The sequence below is a fragment of the Triticum urartu genome, chromosome 6 (assembly GCF_003073215.2).
Source record: "Triticum urartu cultivar G1812 chromosome 6, Tu2.1, whole genome shotgun sequence".
NCBI lineage: Eukaryota > Viridiplantae > Streptophyta > Magnoliopsida > Poales > Poaceae > Triticum > Triticum urartu.
The window spans coordinates 507,129,839-507,151,383 of record NC_053027.1 but is presented as its reverse complement, the minus strand read 5'-3'; the positions used below and the strand labels follow the sequence as shown (position 1 = coordinate 507,151,383).

The window sequence follows — 21,545 nt, the reverse complement described above, 5'->3', positions numbered from 1 at the left end:
AATATGCTCTTTTATATTATTTTTGGGACTACCCTATTAACCGGAGGCCAAGTGCCAATTTCTGTTTTTTGCCTATTTTAGTGTTCCGCAGAAAAGGAATACCAAACGGAATCCAAACAGAATGAAACCTTCGTGATGATCTTTCTTGGACCGAAAGCAAACCAGGAGACTTGGAGTGGAAGTCTGGAACTCCGTGAGGCGTCCACGAGGCAAGAGGGCACGCCCAGGGGGGTAGGCACGCCCCCACCCTCGTGGGCCCCACGTAGCTCCACCGACGTACTTCTTTCGCCTATATATACTCTTATACCCTAGAAACATCAGGGGGAGCCACGAAACCACTTTTCCGCCGCCGCAACCTTCTATACCCGTGAGATCCCATCTTGGGGCCTTTTTCGGCGATTTGCCAGAGGGGGAATGGATCACGGAGGGCTTCTACATCAACACCATAGCCTCTCCGATGAAGCGTGAGTAGTTTACCACAGACCTTTGGGTCCATAGTTAATAGCTAGATGGCTTCTTCTCTCTCTTTGATCTTCAATACAAAGTTCTCATCGATGTTCTTGGAGATCTATTCGATGTAATACTCTTTTGCGGTGTGTTTGCCGAGATCTGATGAATTGTGGATTTATGAACTTGATTGTCTATGAATATTATTTGGTTCTTCTCTGAATTCTTATATGCATGATTTGATATCTTTGCAAGTCTCTTCAAATTATCGGTTTAGTTTGGCCTACTACATTGATCTTTCTTGCAATGGGAGAAGTGCTTAGCTTTGAGTTCAATGTTGCGGTGTCCTTTCCCAGTGACAGTAGGGGCAGCACAACTCGTATTGTATTGTTGCCATCGAGGATAAAAAGATGGGATTTATATCATATTGCTTGAGTTTATCCCTCTACATCATGTCATCTTGCTTAATGCGTTACTCTGTTCTTATGAACTTAATCCTCTAGATGCATGCTGGATAGCGGTCAATGTGTGGAGTAATAGTAGTAGATGCAGAATCGTTCCGGTCTACTTGACACGGACGTGATGCCTATATTCATGATCATTGCCTTAGATATCTTCATAACTATGCACTTTTCTATCAATTGCTTGGCAGTAATTTGTTCACCCACCGTAATGCATGCTATCTTGAGAGAAGCCACTGGTGAAACCTATGGCCCCAGGTCTCTTTCTTATTATATTGCATCTCTTTTATTTAAATCGCATCTCGTTTACTGTTTTGCAATCTTTACTTTCCAATCTATACAACAAAAATACCAAAAATATTTATATTTACTATCTTTATGAGATCTTACTTTTGTGAGTGATCGTGAAGGGATTGACAACCCCTTTATCGCGTTGGTTGCAAGGTTCTTGATTGTTTGTGCAGGTACTAGGTGACTTGTGCGTTGTCTCCTACTGGATTTATACCTTGGTTCTCAAAAACTGGGGGAAATACTTATGCTACTTTGTTGCATCACCCTTTCCTCTTCAAGGGAAAACCAATGCATGCTCAAGAGGTAGCAACGGACAGCTACTCGGCCTCATCCTGATCTCTCTGGCTCATTTCCTTTCGGTCGCCTTGCCGGTTTTCTTGGGAAAGCCCATTCTGCCATGATGAAGGCTTTCTCCTTCAACTGCTCACAAAACCATAATGTGGTCACTCGCATGATCTCCTTTAAGAATGCTTTGAAGGCTCGTCTGAGAGACTCCGAAGCCACTAATGTGAGTGAGGATGAGCGCCTTCCAGGAGCCCTTCCTTCTGACTTTGGATTCCCACCTGGCCCTTAATGGGATGATTTCTTTGACGAGGCTGGAGGCAGTGGCACCCATGGCGATGACGATGATGGTGATGATCTCTGATTGCGTGGATGTTCTCTCAGTGCTTTCCCCTTTGGGGTACTTGATTCCAAGGGGGAGGAGATTGTCTTAGTATTTTATTTGTTGAACCACTATGTTTTATGGTACTTGAACCATTATGCTATCTATGTATGTTGATCGTTTGGTGAACCTTATGTTGAGTCGTGCAACTATCATGTATTATCTGTATGTTGTCATATTGAGCTATGTAATGTGTTTTATGTGCTCTTTATCAAGTAAGGGAGAGCTCCTGCCTGTTTTTAGTTTCATTATGCATACAATAAGGGGGGGCTCTATAACAAATCTCTCCTCAGCTTCATAAGTCTTTTTTTAGAGCTATATGTAAGTTGTCATCAACTACCAAAAAGGGGGATACTGAAACTGCAATCATGCCCTTAATCATATTTTTATATTGTTGACAACATACATAGGGAACTAATCATCTCTGTCAAGTGCATCTCAGGTTTAGTTCCCAGAAGATTATTGTGCGGATCATGACCGACATATTCAAGATACTCAAAGTAAGGAGAAATGAGACAAAAAGCTCTAGCTCTTTTTCGGTTCTCTCTTGACTATAGGGATCCCGCACTATTAAGAGGGGATCACTGGTTCTCGCAAAAAGACTTGATCAAATCTAGGAAAATCTCTTGGTGGAGTTTTTACCCTAGCTTTAACATTGGCCTCTGCCTTGTCCGAACGACCGGCGCGTCACAGTCCTTCGGCTGTCCGTTGCTCACCGAAAGTCCGGTGCCACGATAGCAATAAGAAACCCATGGATTTTTGGTTCTTTCGGACGACCAGCTTCCAGACGTCCGGGGTTGACCAGACATCCTGTGCCACACCACAGAATCGAAAATAACGGATTTCCGTCCTCTCTGGACGACCGTGCACCGAACGGCTGATGTTCTCCGGACGTTCACTCCCTGTGTTCATGTTCTCTCTACTGCTGCCCTGAATGACTCCAATCTCCAGTGGCCGGACGACCAACTCCGGTCGGACGTCCAATCCTTCTTTTCGGTTGGATGTCCAGTATATTTCAGACATGTGGCGTCTGATACGTCTCCGTCGTATCTACTTTTCCAAACACTTTTCCAAACACTTTTGCCCTTGTTTTGGACTCTAACTTGTATGATTTGAATGGAACTAACCCGGATTAACGATGTTTTCAGCAGAATTGCCATGGTGTTGTTTTATGTGCAGAAAACAAATATTCTCGGAATGACCTGAAACTCCACGGGAGGTCTTAGGAAAAAAAATCATCGCCGAAGATCAAGACCATGAGGCCCACACCCTTCTCATGAGGGTGGGGGGCGCCCCCCCTCCCTCCCTAGGGCGCGCCCCCTACCTCGTGGGCCCCCTGAAAACCCTCCGACGCCAACTCCAACTCTATATATTTGCTTTCAGAGAGAGAAAAATCAGGGAGAAGCAATCATCGCGTTTTACGATACGGAGCCACCGCCAAGCCCTAAAAACTCTCAGGAGGGCTGATCTGGAGTCCGTTCGGGGCTCCGGAGAGGGGGATTCATCGTCGTCGTCATCATCAACCATCCTCCATCACCAATTTCATGATGCTCATCGCCGTGCGTGAGTAATTCCATCGTAGGCTTGCTGGATGGTGATGGGTTGGATGAGATTTATCATGTAATCGAGTTAGTTTTGTTAGGGTTTGATCCCTAGTATCCATTATGTTCTGAGATTGATGTTGCTATGACTTTGCTACGCTTAATGCTTGTCACTAGGGCCCGAGTGCCATGATTTCAGATCTGAACCTATTATGTTTTCATGAATATATGTGAGTTCTTGATCCTATCTTGCAAGTCTATAGTCACCTACTATGTGTTATGATCCGGCAACCCCGAAGTGACAATAATCGGGACCACTCCCGGTGATGACCGTGGTTTGAGGAGTTCATGTATTCACTATGTGCTAATGCTTTGTTCTGGTTCTCTATTGAAAGGAAGCCTTAATATCCCTAAGTTTCCAATAGGACCCCGCTGCCACGGGAGGGTAGGACAAAAGATGTCATGCAAGTTCTTTTCCATAAGCACGTATGACTATATACGGAATACATGCCTACATTACATTGATAAATTGGAGCTAGTTCTGTGTCACCCTATGTTATGACTGTTACATGATGAACCGCATCCGGCATAATTATCCATCACTGATCCGGTGCCTACGAGTTTTCCATATACTGGTTCTCGCTTATTTACTTTCCCGCTGCTACTGTTACAATCACTACAAAATACCAAAAACATTACTTTTGTTGTCTTTACTTTTGTTGCCGCTACCACCACTATCATATTACTTTGCTACTAAACACTTTGCTGCAGATACTAAGTTTCCAGGTGTTGTTGAATTGACAACTCACCTGCTAATACTTGAGAATATTCTTTGGCTCCCCTTGTGTCGAATCAATAAATTTGGGTTGAATACTCTACCCTTGAAAGCTGTTGCGATCCCCTATACTTGTGGGTTATCAAGACAAATTTCGGGCGCCGTTGCCGGGGAGCATAGCTCTATTCTTTGAGTCACTTGGGATTTATATCTGCTTATCATTATGAAGAACTTGAGAGATCCAAAAACCAAGATCTATCCCTCAACTACGAGGGGAGGTAAGGAACTGCCATCTAGCTTTGCACTTGATTCACCTTCTGTTATGAGTAAGTTTGCGACACCTACACCTGCTTCTGCTATTCGTTCTGATATGTCGCATGTTATTGATGATGCCACTTCTGCTATGCATGATACTTATGATGAAATTGCTTCTATGTCTGATACTACTGTGCCCCTTGGTGAATTTCTTGATGAACAAGTTGCTAGGGCTAGAGAAAAAGAAATTATTGAATCTGAATACAATGATGATAGTGATGATGAAAATATGCCTGTTATCCCTGAGGGCTATATTTTTGATAGGGAATCTTCTGCCAATATTTTTGCTTGCAAAGATAGATATGAGCTTAAGAGGTTATTAATTAAATGGAACAAAGAATCACTTAGAGATAAAATGAGACCCGACCCTGCTTTTACTACTTCACCTATATGTGTTCCTGATAAAGATTATGAATTCTCTGTTGATCCTGATATAATTACTTTGGTTGAATCTGATCCGTTTTATGGCTATGAATCTGAAACAATTGTGGCACATCTTACTAAGTTAAATGATATAGCTGCCCTGTTCACTAATGACGAGAGATCACGTTACCTCTATTTACTCAAAATATTTCTGTTCTCATTAAAGGGTGATGCTAAGATATGGTTTAATTCTCTTGATCCTGGTTGTGTGCGTAGTCCCCAGGATATGATTTATTACTTCTCTGCTAAATATTTCCCTGCTCATAAGAAACAAGCTGCTTTGAGGGAAATATACAACTTCGTGCAAATTAAAGAAGAGAGTCTCCCACAAGCTTGGGGGAGGCTTCTCAAGTTATTTAATGCTTTGCCTGATCATCCTCTTAAGAAACCCGAAATACTTGATATCTTTTATAATGGACTAACCGATCCTTCCAGAGATTACCTGGATAGTTGTGTTGGTTCTCTTTTCAGGGAAAGAACACCAGATGAAGCTGAAATTCTATTGAATAATATGTTGACAAATGAAAATAATTGGGCACCTCCTGAGCCAGCTCCTGCTCCAATTACTGAGCCTATTCTTAAACCAACTCCGAAGATGAGAGGTGTTCTATTTCTCAGTCCCGAAGATATGCAAGAGGCAAAGAAATCTATGAAAGAGAAAGGTATTAAAGCTGAAGACATTAAGAATTTACCTCCTATTGAAGAAATACATGGTCTTAATTCAGCGCCTGTTGAAGAAACTTATGATCTCAATTATTTATTTGTTGAAGAACCTCCTAACCCCGATATCCCAACACAGGTAGTTAAGGTAAATTCTCTCTATAGATATGATAAAGCTGAAGTTCCTCCTACTAAAATTACTAGTCATTGCTTGGATGAGTTTGATAACTTTATGTATAAGCAAGATGACTTCAATGCTTATTTTGGTAGACAATTAAAAGAAAATGCTTATATGATTAGACGCTTGGGTGATTATATGGCTGATATTAAAGATGAACTTAAACTTGTTAGCAAACATGCTTCTATGGTTCTCAGAGAAATAATATTGATGTTCCTAGTTCTTCTAAAAAGAAGAAAAAGAAAAATGATAGAACTGTGCAAACTTCTAGTGAACCTATTGCTGAACCACCTGATAATCCAAATGATATATCTATGTCTGATGCTGAAACACAATCTGGTAATGAACATGAACCTAGTGAAAATGTTAATAATGATGTTCATGATGATGCTCAACCTAGTAATGACAATGATGTAGAAATTGAACCTGCTGTTGATCTTGATAACCCACAATCAAAGAATCAACGTTATGATAAAAGAGACTTTGTTGCTAGGAAACATGGTAAAGAAAGAGAGACTTGGGTTCAGAAACCCATGACTTTTCATCCAAAACCAACCAAGAAAAAGGATGATGAGGATTTTGAGCGCTTTGCTGAAATGATTAGGCCTATCTTTTTGCGTATGCGATTAACTGATGTGCTCAAAACAAATCCTTATGCTAAATATATGAAGGATATCATTACTAATAAAAGAAAGATACCGGAAGCTGAGATTTCCACCATGCTTGCTAATTATACTTTTAAGGGTGGAATACCAAAGAAACCTGGAGATCCCGGAGTACCTACTATACCTTGCTCCATTAAAAGAAATTATATTAAAACTGCTTTATGTGATCTTGGAGCCGGTGTTAGTGTTATGCCTCTCTCATTATATCGTAGACTTGACTTGAATAAGTTGACACCTACCGAAATATCTTTGCAAATGGCTAATAAATCAACTGCTATACCTGTCGGTATTTGTGAGGATGTGCTTGTTGTGCTTGCAAACGTTACTATTTTAACGGACTTTGTTATACTTGATATTCCCGAGGATGATAGTATGTCAATTATTCTTGGAAGACCTTTTCTTAATACTGCATGGGCTGTTATTGATTGCAACAAAGGCAATGTCACTTTTCATGTTAATGGTAATGAGCATACGGTACACTTTCCGAGGAAACAACCTCAAGTTCATAGTATCAACTCCATTGGAAAAATTCCATCGATTATATTTGGAGGTTTTGAATTTCCTCTTCCTACTGTCAAGAAGAAATATGATATACTTATTGTAGGGGAAGTGCATATCCCCGTTGAGGTAACTTAGTGTTATTTGAAATTTCTCCGGTTTCATGATTATCGGAATGAGTTTGTTAACAAGACTTGATCAACCTTGTTAGTGGTTTCTTTTTGATGAGCATGAGATGGATGAAACTAGAAGCACAAACTTCTGTACCCTCTCTATACTTTCTGTTAATTAGTAGAAATAAAATAAAAATAGATATTTTTCTGTCTGTTATCTGATTATCCGTGCAATATAAAAATATCCCAAAAATAAAAGTCCTCAGAATGACATGCCAATTTAATATGATTTTTTCGGGAATATTTGAGGATTTACTGTGCAAAAATTACCGCGAGAGGAGCTGCCACTGGCCACGAGGGTGCTGGGCGCCCCCCCTATAGGGCGCGCCCCCTGCCTCATGGGCCCACGGTGGCCCTCCTCCACTTATCCCAGCACCCATCTTCTTCCTCTGTCTCACACAAACCCGAAAAACCAACTCAAGCACGAGTTCCAGCCACTTTTGCTGTGGTTTTCGATCTCCTTGCTCAAAGCACCTCTCGCAAAACTGCTTGGGGAGATTGTTCCTTGGTATGTGACTCATCCATTGGTCCAATTAGTTTTTGTTCTAGTGCTTAATTCATTGCAAATTTATGCTGCATAGGTGACCATGTTCTTGAGCTTGCATGTCAAATTTATATGGTTACAAGTAGTTCTAATGCTTGATATAGGCTCTAGGCACTTGTAAGAGTAGTTGCTATCAGTTTTATTGAAGTTGGTTTACTTTTGTTTGAAGTTACTAAAAATTTCAGAATTTTTCAGAATATAATGAGGAGATTCTTGAGGGGCTCATCGAGCCAAAGCTCAAAGGAAAAGGCACCAAAGCCTAAGTATAATCTGCCTCGCACCGCGGAGATTCGGGCGTGTGAATGGCCTTTCGAAGATTTCTTGAGAGCAGCCGGTATCTATGAAGATTTTCATGAATTGGCTCACAATGCAGGCCTCACCGCTTTCCTCCACGACCAATGCGATCAATATCTCTTACTCACAAATACCTTTGTGCAAAACTTTCAATTTCATTCTAGGAACTCACCACCCACGGTGGAGTTTCATTTATATGATGAGCAAGGAGATGTCACTTTATAATTTCTGTCGGATTTGTTTAGTCCCTTTTGAGGGCAAGACATAAGAACCACATCACGATGATGTGGAGGGATTTATTAATAATATCACTGTAGGAGAAACCATGAAGGTTTCCGATGCATGAATCACTAGCATACATTTTCCTGTTTTACGTTACTTTGCATTATTTGCTAGTCGTTGTTTAATTGGATGCGGAAACTGTGGAAACCTTAGTATCCCTGATTTAATTATTCTACTCCAGGGTTTATATACAGTGATAACACTTTTAGTATGGGCGGTATTATTGCTAGACGGTTAAATATGAACCGTACTAAGGGCCCCATCTTTGGAGGCATTTATGCTACATGCCTAGCCGCACATTTTAACATACCTATTAGGCATGCTGAGAAGGAAGAAAAGGTGCTGCCCCGTGTTTATCTAGATCATAAAAGTATGGTAGCACATGATTTTATTGTTAAGAATAGGGCAGAAGAGCTTAAATATCAATTGTTCTTTAATAAACATCATCCTGAGACTATTACCTTGCCTGCTCCTTCTTTGTTTGATTTGACTGCAGGCACGTACCTTGTTCCGTTGACGGCTATTCACGCCTACCGGAACCCTGCACCAGCCGAGGAGCCAGAACCGGAACCACAATTTGATCCTTCACGGCAGTCCAACTATCAGTGGGATCTGGAGATGATTGCCAGCCAGTGGCAATCGGAGCCTTCTTCTTCCTCATCACAGTACGACCCCAACCACTATTATTATGGATATCCGCCAGGCCAGCCGTGGCCATAGACCAACTTAGGCCAAAAGCCTAAGCTTGGGGGAGTACGCATTTCTCACCGACATTACATTTATGTTCACACACACTCATTGCTAGATGTCGGTGCTCATACTTTTTCACTGTATTATCAATGCTAGTTTATTTTCTTTTACCTGCTTTCTTCTTGTGTGTTTGTTAAACCTTAAGAAAAATAAAAAAAATTAGTTGTAGCTTTTAATTAATTTACTTTCCATGCTTGTAGTAGTAATTAAAAAGAAAACCCAAAAATATTTCCTGTTCTTCTTCTGCTTGTTGGGAGCTTTCCTGTGTAAATAGTTTTATTTCTTTTTCTTTTCTTTGGGGGTCAGTAGGAGAAGACCATAATTAGATTGTTGTAGTGGCTCTTATATGCATTATTGTTGAATTAACCAAAGAGCCCATATTGCCTTGTCTTCTCCTGTTTATTGAATGCTCGCAGATTCCAGCTTAGTCTAATGCACGCACACTCTTATTATTATTCACACCATTCGGTCATGCAAGTTAAAGGCAATTATGATGATATATGATGGACTGACTGAGATGAGAAAAGCTGGTATGAACTCGACCTCTTTTTGTTTTGGTAAATATGATGAGTCCCGCGTTCTTGATTCAGCTTATTATGAATAAACATGTTTGCAATGAAAATTAGAGATCGTAGTTGCTTGTGCCATGCTTGATTAGCTATGAGTTATGATGATTTACCTTGTGTGCCAACATGCTATTAAGATGGTTATGATGTGGTATGATGGGGTGGTATCCTCCTTTGAATGTTTTAAGTGACTTGACTTGGCACATGTTCACGCATGTAGTTGAAACAAATCAACATAGCCTTCACGATATTTATGTTCATGGTGGATTATATCCTACTCATGCTTGCATCCAATGTTTATTAATTTTAATGCATGTACATGGTTGTTATCGCTCTCTAGTTGGTCGCTTCCCAGTCTTTTGCTAGACTTCATTTGTACTAAGCGGGAATACTGCTTGTGCATCCAATCCCTTAAACCCCAAAGTTATTCCAGATGAGTCCACTATACCTTCCTATATGCGGTATCTACCTGCCGTTCCAAGTAAATTTGTATGTGCCAAACTCTAAACCTTCAAATAAACATTCTGTTTTGTATACTCGAATAGCTCATGTATCAACCAAGGCTATCATTATCTTCCGTGTTAGGCGGGTTATTCTCAAGGGGAGTGGACTCCGCTCCTCACTCACGAGAAAATGGCTGGTCACCGGGATGCCAAGTCCCATGCTTTATGCAAACTAAATCAAAATTAATTGCAAACAAACCTCCCCCTGGGACCTGATGTATATTGGAGGCACTCGTTGTTTCGAGCAAGCCATGGATTGATGTTTGTTGGTGGAGGGGGAGTATAAACTTTACCATTCTGTTTGGGAACCGCCTATAATGTGTTTAGCATGGAAGATATCGCCATCTCTTAGTTGTTACGTTGACAATGAAAGTATACCGATCAAAATACAATTTATCTCTATTTCAAAACCGAGCTCTGGCACCTCTACAAATCCCTGCTTCCCTCTGCGAAGGGCCTATCCATTTACTTTTATGTTGAGTCATCACCCTCTTATTTAAAAAGCACTAGCTGGAGAGCACAACTGTCATTTGCATTCATCACTATTAATTTATGTTGGGTGTGACTGTGATTGGATCTCTTTTACCATGAATTACAATGTCTAGTCAGTCCTTGATCTTTAAAGGTGCTCTGCATTTATGTTTTGCGGTCTCAGAAAGGGCTAGCGAGATGCCATCTTGTTATATCATATTATGATTGTTTTGAGAAAGTGTTGTCATCCGAGATTTATTATTATGACTTGCTAGTTGATTATGCTATTGATATGAGTAATTATGAGACCTGAGAATTATTGCAAATGTGGTTAGTTATGATCTATGCTGAAAACTTGAATGCTGGCTTGACATAGTTACAACAACAACAGCAAACAGAGTTTGTAAAAGTTTTCTTTCTTTCTTTCAGTTTGTCAACTGAATTGCTTGAGGACAAGCAAGGGTTTAAGCTTGGGAGAGTTGATACGTCTCCGTCGTATCTACTTTTCCAAACACTTTTGCCCTTATTTTGGACTCTAACTTGTATGATTTGAATGCAACTAACCCGGACTAACGCTGTTTTCAGCAGAATTGCCATGGTGTTGTTTTATGTGCAGAAAACAAATATTCTCAAAATGACCTGAAACTCCACGGGAGGTCTTAGAAAAAATAATAATAAATCCTCGCCAAAGATGAAGACCAGGGGGCCCACACCCTTCTCACGAGGGTGGGGGCGCCCCCCCTAGGGCGCCCCCCCAGGGCGCGCCCCCCTACCTCGTGGGCCCCCTGGAAACCCTCCGACGCCAACTCCAACTCTATATATTTGCTTTCGGAGAGAAAAAAATCAGGGAGAAGAAATCATCGCATTTTACGATACGGAGCCGCCACCAAGCCCTAAAACCTCTCGGGAGGGCTGATCTGGAGTCCGTTCGGGGCTCCGGAGAGGGGGATTCATCGCCGTCGTCATCATCAACCATCCTCCATCACCAATTTCATGATGCTCACCGCCGTGCGTGAGTAATTCCATCGTAGGCTTGCTGGACGGTGATGGGTTGGATGAGATTTATCATGTAATCGAGTTAGTTTTGTCAGGGTTTGATCCCTAATATCCATTATGTTCTGAGATTGATGTTGCTATGACTTCCCTTCTTTTCGGTTGGATGTCCAGTATATTTCAGACATGTGGCATCTGATACGTCTCCGTCGTATCTACTTTTCCAAACACTTTTGCCCTTGTTTTGGACTCTAACTTGTATGATTTGAATGGAACTAACCCGGACTAACGCTGTTTTCAGCAGAATTGCCATGGTGTTGTTTTATGTGTGGAAAACAAATATTCTCGGAATTACCTGAAACTCCATGGGAGGTCTTAGAAAAATAATAATAAATCCTCGCCAAAGATGAAGACCAGGGGGCCCACACCCTTCTCACGAGGGTGGGGGCGCCCCCCCTAGGGCGCGCCCCCTACCTCGTGGGCCCCCTGGAAACCCTCCGACGCCAACTCTAACTCTATATATTTGCTTTCGGAGAGAAAAAAATCAGCGAGAAGAAATCATCGCGTTTTACAATACGGAGCCGCCGCCAAGCCCTAAAACCTCTCGGGAGGGCTGATCTGGAGTCCGTTCGGGGCTCCGGAGAGGGGGATTCGTCGCCGTCGTTATCATCAACCACCCTCCATCACCAATTTCATGATGCTCACCGCCGTGCGTGAGTAGTTCCATCGTAGGCTTGCTGGACGGTGATGGGTTGGATGAGATTTATCATGTAATCGAGTTAGTTTTGTTAGGGTTTGATCCCTAGTATCAATTATGTTCTGAGATTGATGTTGCTATGACTTTGCTATGGTTAATGCTTGTCACTAGGGCCTGAGTGCCATGATTTCAGATCTGAACCTATTATGTTTTCATGAATATATGTGAGTTCTTGATCCTATCTTGCAAGTCTATAGTCACCTACTATGTGTTATGATCCGGCAACCCCGAAGTGACAATAATCGGGACCACTCCCGGTGATGACCGTGGTTTGAGGAGTTCATGTATTCACTATGTGCTAATGCTTTGTTCCGGTTCTCTATTAAAAGGAGGCCTTAATATCCCTAAGTTTCCAATAGGACCCCGCTGCCACGGGAGGGTAGGACAAAAGATGTCATGCAAGTTCTTTTCCATAAGCACGTATGACTATATACGGAATACATGCCTACATTACCTTGATGAATTGGAGCTAGTTCTGTGTCACCCTATGTTATGACTGTTACATGATGAACCGCATCCGGCATAATTATCTATCACTGATCCGGTGCCTACGAGTTTTCCATATACTGGTTCTTGCTTATTTACTTTCCCGCTGCTACTGTTACAATCACTACAAAATACCAAAAACATTACTTTTGTTGTCTTTACTTTTGTTGCCGCTACCACCACTATCATATTACTTTGCTACTAAACACTTTGCTGCAGATACTAAGTTTCCAGGTGTGGTTGAATTGACAACTCAGCTGCTAATACTTGAGAATATTCTTTGGCTCCCCTTGTGTTGAATCAATAAATTTGGGTTGAATACTCTACCCTCGAAAGCTGTTGTGATCCCCTATACTTGTGGGTTATCAGCGTCTGCCCAGCTTAAGTGACCTCCAAAGGTGCTGCGACCCCGTCTTCGAAGAAGAGGGTGTTCAAGGGGAGGTCCGATCTTCACGGCGTAGGATCGATAAACGGATGGGGATAACTAGCTGCAAGCAGCCAGAAAATGGAAAATAAGAGATTATGACCCGACGAGGAGGAGGCTCACCAAACCTTGCAATCCGAACATTCACCGATCCACAACCCGCAATACTACCCCACACAACCATGCTCAAGTCGTGGAGCACGGGATAGGTGCAATCCGCAAGGGAAACCACGAACTCTAACCCACACAACACGATCTAGTCATGGAGCACGAATTAGGAGCAATTTCTCAAGGAATCACGAGAATAAGGGTAACAAGAGCTCTCCAATCTCAGGAGGAGTCTATGTCTTTGGTCTTTGATAGAAATGGCAAAAGTGCCCAACAAAGGGAAGAGCTAGCCTATTTATAATTGGGACAACCCCCCTGTATAGGTGTGAAAGAGAACTAGCTTCTGGAACTAGCTTAGGTGTGGAAGGGAACCAGCTTTGTTTGACTAAATGGCTTCAAGACTTAATGGGGTAGCTTCTAAAATACTCTCGTTGGAGGTGGTTGGCAGTTCCTGACCAAACATTGTTCACTAGAGTCGAACAATGTTTCCTTCAGCCGCAAACTCGAGTTCTGGGAACCTTTCGCAAGTTGGAATAGCAAACTCGTACAAAACATTGTTTCGTCAGAATCAGAACAATGTTTCTTCAGCAGACAACTCATTCTTCATGAATTCCTAACTTTGTTCCTTCGCCATAAAACATTGTTTCGCACGGACTGAAATGTGTTTGGCCTTATTCGATATCGCACCTGAGTTCAACCAACAACAAAGGAGGAGAAGGCACAACCATGTTTTCAAGGTCAAATGATATACTTAAGTTAGCGTTCGCCTGATCATGTATTTGCATCGCGCGGCTTCTTGCGATTGGACCGTTGATGATTGGTGGTGTGTTGCCCATGGTTGGGATGTCCTCATCATCCTCCCACTCTTGAGAAGGAGTCGTCCTCGACTCTAAAGGCCCAAAGTATGGGGAAATATCGGAAACAATGAAGGTTGGGCTAACACCATATTCTTCTAGAAGATCGATCTTGTAAGCATTGTCGTTGATCCTTTTGAGCACCGCAAATGGTCCATCACCACGTGGGTGTAATTTTCACTTGTGTTGCTCAGGAAAACAGTCCTTCTGAAGGTGTACCCATACCAAATCGCCTTGCTCGAACACCAGCTTCTTCATGGTCTTGTTTACCCGCTTCGTATATTGTTCAGTCATTTTCTCAATGTTCTCCTTTGCTTGGGCATGAAGTTTCTTGACGAAATTAGCACGCTTACTTGCATCAAGGCTGGTTCGTTCCTGCAGTGGCAAAGGCAAAAGATCGATGGGAGCAGTAGGTTTGAATCCAAAAAACAAGTTCAAATGGGCAAAATTTAGTGGTCGAATGTACAACCCTGTTATACGTGAACTCCACATGAGGTAGGCACTCTTCCCACATCTTCAAATTCTTCTTGAGGACTGCTCGTAGCATCATGGACAACGTTCGGTTGACAACTTCAGTCTGTCCATGAGTTTTTGGGTGGCATGTCGTGGAAAATAGGAGCTTGGTGCCAAGTTTTCCCCACAGGGTCTTCCAAAAGTAGCTTAGAAATTTGGTGTCATGGTCTAACACAATCGTGCGTGGTACTCCATGTAGCCGCACAACTTCCCTGAAAAATAGATCAACAATGTGTGAAGCATCATCGCTCTTATGACAAGGGGTAAAATGTGCCATTTTGCTAAAACGATCAACTACCACAAACACCGAGTCACTCCCCCTCTTAGTCCGTGGTAAACAAAGAACAAAATCTGTAGAAATATCTTTCCACGGAGTATTCGGAATAGATAGAGGAGTATATAAACCATGAGGATTCAAGCGGGACTTAGCTTTGTGACAAATCTCGCATCTCATCACGTAGCGTTCCACGTCACATCTCATGCGCGGCCAAAAGAAGTGATCAACGAGCACACTTTCGGTTTTGTTGGCTCCAAAATGTCCCATGATGCCACCAGCGTGAGCCTCCTACAAGAGCAACAGACGAACAGAACATTCTGGGATGCACAATTTGTTAGCTCGAAATAGAAATCCATCATGCAAGTGAAACTTCTCCCATCCCTTTCCCTTGTTGCACTTTGAAAATGGTTTAGAAAAGTATGAGTCGTTAGCATACAATTCTTTGATGCTTTGTAAACCAAGGATTTTAACATCAAGTTGGGAAAGTAAAATGTGACATCTAGACAATGCGTAGGCAACAACGTTATCCTCCCCTTTCTTGTACTTGACAATATAAGGAAAAGACTCTATGAACTCACTCCATTTTGCATGTCTATGGTTCAATTTTAGTTGGCCCTTTAGATGTTTTAAAGATTCATGGTCATAATGTATTACAAACTCTTTTGTCCACAAGTAATGCTGCCATGTTTCCAAAGATCAAACAAGTGCATACAATTCTTTATCATAGACGGAATAATTAAGAGTTGGACCATTAAGCTTCTCACTAAAATAGACGATGGGTTTACCTTCTTGCATTAGTACTCCACCAATACCAACACCACTTGCATCACATTCAATCTCAAATGTCTTACCAAAATCAGGAAGTGAAAGCAATGGGGCTGATGTCAATCTCATCTTCAATTCTTGGAAGGACTTGTCTTGGGCATCACCCCATTGGAATGAGTGTCTTTCTTCGTTAACTCATTCATTGGTCCAGCAATGGTGCTGAAATCCTTCATGAACCGGCGGTAGAAACCTGCAAGTCCGAGGAAGCTACGTACTTAGCTCACATTTTGTGGAGGCATCCACTCATGAATAGCCTTGATCTTCTCTTCATCGACCTCCACACCTTTTGCTGAAACAACAAAGCCAAGAAACACAACCTTGTTTGTGCAAAATGTGCACTTTTCCACGTTAGCATACAACTTTTCCTCCCGTAGGACAGCAAGCACACATTTTATATGTACAACATGATCCTCCAAAGTTTTGCTATAAATCAATATGTCATCAAAGTAAACCACGACAAACTTGCCAATGAAGGATCTAAGCACATGATTCATCAATCTCATGAAAGTACTAGGTGCATTTGTTAATCCAAAGGGCATAACCAACCATTCATACAAGCCAAATTTTGTCTTAAATGCAGTTTTCCATTCGTCACCCTCTTTCATTCTTATTTGGTGGTAACCACTTCGTAAATCAATTTTGGAAAATATGGTGGTGCCACAAAGTTCATCAAGCATGTCATCGAGCCTAGGAATAGGGTGCCGATATCTCACAGTTATGTTGTTAACGGATCTACAATCAGTGCACATGCGCATGGTACCATCTTTCTTTGGAACTAAAAGTATGGGAACATCACAAGGAGAAAGACTTTCCCTTACATACCCTCTATTAAGAAGATCTTCTACTTGCCTCTGAATTTCCTTCGTATCCTCTGGGTGTGCTCGATATGGTGGCCAGTTTGGTAGTGGGGCGCCCGGAACCAAGTCGATCTGGTGCTCAATGCCCCGCTTCGGTGGCAAACCAGGTGGTACCTCCTTGGGAAACACATCCTCATACTCCTGCAAAAGATCAAGAACAACACTAGGAAGAGTTGAGGGTAAGTCGTTAGCAGCCAATAAAGTTTCCTTGTACATGAGTACAAACAATGGAGTATTAGGTTCCCTCAATTCCCGCATATCCCTTTTCCTAGCTGTCATAACTAATCCCTCTTTTTCCCGGGGCTTGGTCATATTTGGCTATGGAGCTTTTGGCTGTGGAAACACTCCCTCACTATGTTGGTGGCTCACTCGTTGTGTATGATCACTCTCTCCCTTTTTCTTTCCTTTTCTTTTCATCTCATCAAGATAGACTTCCTCAGGTGTCATGGGCAGCCAATTGAACTTTTCTCCTCTATGGACAAAACATAAGCGATTCGCATGCCCGCTGATTTGCACATCACGGTCATGCAACCACGGTCGTCCAAGAAGCAAGTGACAAGTGTCCATCGGCACCACATCACACTCAACATCATCTTGATATGTCCCTACTGAAATTGGTATTCGCATGCTGCTAATCACATTAATTGCGTCACAATCATTCAGCCATTGCATGCGGTATGGATGTGGGTGACGTTTTGTTTGCAATTGAAGCTTCTCGACCATCCCCGTGCTTGCAATATTGCTACAGCTGCCACTATCAACAATCACTCGACATATCTTTGAGTTGATAAGGCAACGCGTGTGGAAAAGATTATGTCGCTGCCCCTTTTCCTCCTCCACAACTTGGGCGTTAAGTGAACGACATACAACCAAAGCTTCTCCATCAAGTCCCTCACTAGATAAAATAGTTCCTCCTACTTCCCAACCTTGCTCCTATTCCACTTCATCATTGCCACCTTCATGGTCACTGTCAGACTCCCATTCACCTCGTTCATTGAGGATCATAGTTCTTTTGCTGGGACATTCCGAAGAAATATGACCTCTTCCTTCGCATTTGTGGCATTGAATGTCGCTGTTGCGTGTAGAACTCTTTTCTGGAGGTGGAGCAGAGGATACTCCTGCTATAGCTGATGGCCTCTTATCTTCATTGCGAATAGCAGGTGAGGAAGCCGTCGAGGCATGTGGGTGCCTAGGTGGTGCGCCCTCAAATTGAGAACCATATGGATGTTGTGTTCGCTGCCATGAGCGTGTGGTGGTGCAGCCTTGGAAACCACAAGTACGACCATTACGCATATTCTTCTTCTCAACTCTTATAGCTTGATGTACCAAATCTTGTATTGTATCATAAGGAAACATCTCCACAAAATCTGATATTTCATCATTCAGCCCATGTAAAAATCTTGCCATTTCCGCCTCATCATTTTCATGGGTTCTTGTCTGAATCAGCAACACCTCCATCTCTTTATAGTACTCCTCAACAGTGCGGGAACCTTGAGTGAGCCCCTGCAACAGCTTGTACAATTGCCTCTCATAGTATGATGGAACAAAACGGCGCCTCATGACTTACTTCATCAAGGTCCAGCTGCGGATATGATTATTGCCTGACATCAACCGATCGTCTTGCAGCTGATTCCACCATGTAAGAGCATAACCAGAGAACTCCATAACAGCAAGATCAACTCTCTTAGCTTCAGAAAAACCATGGATGCGAAAGATTTAGTCACACTTCTCTTCCCACTCAATATATGCATCCGGGTCCTCTTTTCCCGTGAATGATGGCTCATGTAGCTTCACTCTCGCTTGGTTGTCACGGTCATCCTGATCACGACGGTCATAACGATGACCATTGCGACCAAAAACAGCACCACGATGAGGCGGGGAGTAGGGTTCATAGTCCCCCATGCCTTCATCTTCGTCACCATGCTTGGAGAGATCTTCAAGGAAGATGGCATCATCATCATGTGTCCCTCGTCGCCGGTGATCAGCAGCAAACCCGCGGGGGTCATGGCCTCGCCCCCGAGCCCACTGCCGCTGTTAGCTTCGCCGCCACACACGCCACTACTGTCGCTTGTGTCTGAGCCCACATACGTGCTCCTGGAGTTGCCAGGAGTCCAACGCACGCACACCCACATCCCCTAGTGCCCCTAGCTCCGGTTATGCTTTCGCCCGCACGCCGCCGCCGCTCCACTCGTTGTCGTCGTCCCTGTGGACCACTCCCAGCCGCTCCGCGACCACCAATCGACGCGGGTGAGTCCTAGCTATGGAATGAGCCTGTCCGCGCATCGAACAACCCCCCCCCGCAACACCAATCCCGACCACGGCCGAGCTCCGGCCGCTTCTCAGCTCGGCGCCGGCGACATCTCCGGCCACATCGGGACGAACCGCTCATGCCAGTAGATGTGCCTCTTCGCGCTCGTTCGAACGAGCCCAAGCGCGAATGAATCCATGCCCTGTGCACGTTTTCCGGTGAATTTTGGCGGGTCAGCGTCGTGTATTTGGTCGCCGGCGGCGAGAGCCGGCCGCGCTGACCTAGCCTGGCCCGGGGCCACCCCCTGGGTCACTGCCCGGTGGGACCCACGGGCCCGATTGACCGCGTTGACTCAGGTCAACGTGCTGACTGTGCACCCCAAGTCACTACCAGTGGGGCCCACATCCCCAAACTTATTGAGACCGAAATTAATTAATTAATTTAATTAGTTACACTAAGTAGACACTGATGTGTGGGTCCAGTAGGTTAATTTGTTAAATTTGATTAGTTTTAAACTATGTCAAACCCACTATCAATGACAGGTGGGGCCCAAACATCAGTTTGACCAGTCAACTGGCTGGTTGACTGCTGACGTCGGGATGACGTCATGCTGGCGCAATATGTTCTTTTGTATTAATAATAATAATAATAACTATTTAAAACTTTGAAAATTAATATAAAATAAACCGTAACTTGGATGAAAATACTTTGTACATGAAAGTTGCTCAGAACGACGAGACGAATCTGAATACGTAGTCCGTTCATCCGCCACACATCCCTAGCATAGCGAACTTGCAACATTCCCCTCTGGTTCGGCTGTCCAAAAATGACAAACATCGGGAATACTTTCCCAGATGTTTTTCCCCTTCGCCGGTATCACCTATCCCTACGTTAGATCACCCATGGCACCGCGTATTGCCATTTTATGCTTTGTGATGTTTTGATTGCTCTGTTATTTATTGTGTTCCCCCTCCATTACTTCTTTCCAATAGACCCCGAGATTGTTGCCGATACCCCTGTGATCGACTACATCGACGAAGACCCCTCCTTGCCAGAGCAACCAGGCAAGCCCCCCCTTGATCAACCTGATATCGCCTACTCCTTCTCTCTACTGCTTGCATTAGAGTAGTGTAGCATGTTACTCCTTTGGGTTAATCCTATTCTGCTGCATAGCCTGTCTTTGCTACTACTGTTGTTACCTTTACCTGCAATCCTAAATGATTAGTATATGATGCTAGTTTATCATCAGTGACCCTACACTCTTGTCCGTCTGCCATGCTATATTACTGGGCCATGATCACTCGGGAGGTGATCACGGATATACACTATACTATACTATTACATTACTTATGTTACTGTTCGGAGATGGGGGCTGAAGGGGCAGGTGGTTCCATCCAGGTAGTGATGGGCCTGAGTTCCCGACAACCCCCTGATGATTACTTTGTGGCGGAGCGACAGGGCAGGTTGAGCCCCACCTAGGAGAGAGTTGGGCCTGGCCCTGGTCGGCGTCCGCGGTTACTTCAAAATAACATGCTTAACGAGATCTTGGTATTTGATCTGAGTCTGGCCACTGGCCTATACGCACTAACCAACTACGCGGGAATAGTTATGGGCACTCGACATCGTGGTATCAGCCGAAGCCTTCTTGACGTGAGCGACTGAGTGGTGCACGCCGGGTTGGACCGCGTAACGCGACTTCCTTTGTAATGGAGGTTGCTGGGTCTGCTCACCGGCCGCCCACGCAACGTGCAGGTTTGCAATGGGCGATGGGCCCAGACCCCTGCGCCATAGAATTTAGACTGGCGTGCTGACCTCTTTGTTGTGCCTAGGTAGGGCTGCGACGTGTTGATCTTCTAAGGCCGGGCATGACCCAGGAAAGTGTGTCTGGCCAGAGGGATCGAGCGTGTTGGGAAATGTGGTGCACCCCTGCAGGGAAGTTTATCTATTTGAATAGTCGTGTCCCTCGGTAAAAGGACGAATCAGAGTTGTACCTTGACCTTATGATAACTAGAACCAGATACTTAATAAAACACACCCTTCCAAGTGCCAGATACAACCCGGTGATCGCTCTCTCACAGGGCGACGAGGAGAGGATCGCCGGGTAGGATTATGATATGCGATGATACTTGGTGAACTTACCATCTACTCTCTTCTATATGCTTCAAGATGGAGGCTGCTAGAAGCGTAATCTTCAATAGGACTAGCTATCCCCCTCTTATTCTGGCATTCTGCAGTTCAGTCCATAGTTACTACCCTTTTCATTGATACCAATGCATATGTAGTGTAGATCCTTTCTTGCGAGTACTTTGGATGAGTACTCACGGTTTCTTTCCTACTTCTTTTCCCCCTTTTTCCGGTTACTGCGATCATATGATGGAGTCCAGGAGCCAGAGGATCCCGAGGATGATTCTACGTGGAATTCGACTTCGAGGAATACTTAGGAGGTCCTAGGCAGGAGGCCTTGCATTTTCGATCGTTGCTACTTTTGTGCTCCATCACTACTATCATATCCCAAATTCATGCAACTATGTCAACGCACACACATCGTCCGGCTACTCCATCGCTACTTTCGAAACGTGCCATCGGACTACCAAAATTTGACATGTTTGGCTATGGTGGAGATCATCCACGACTTCCCTTGCCCTTCCCGGCGCCCTTGTCGTCCTTCCCGTGGAAATACCGGTAGATGACGTGGTAGGGAT

General features: G+C 43.6%; 1 pseudogene; it reads right to left on the bottom strand.

Annotated features, from left to right (window-relative positions):
• Positions 1 to 13,940: 13,940 nt before the first annotated feature.
• LOC125516885 lies at positions 13,941 to 18,497 on the bottom strand (annotated as a pseudogene).
• Between the last annotated feature and the right edge of the window lie 3,048 nt (positions 18,498 to 21,545).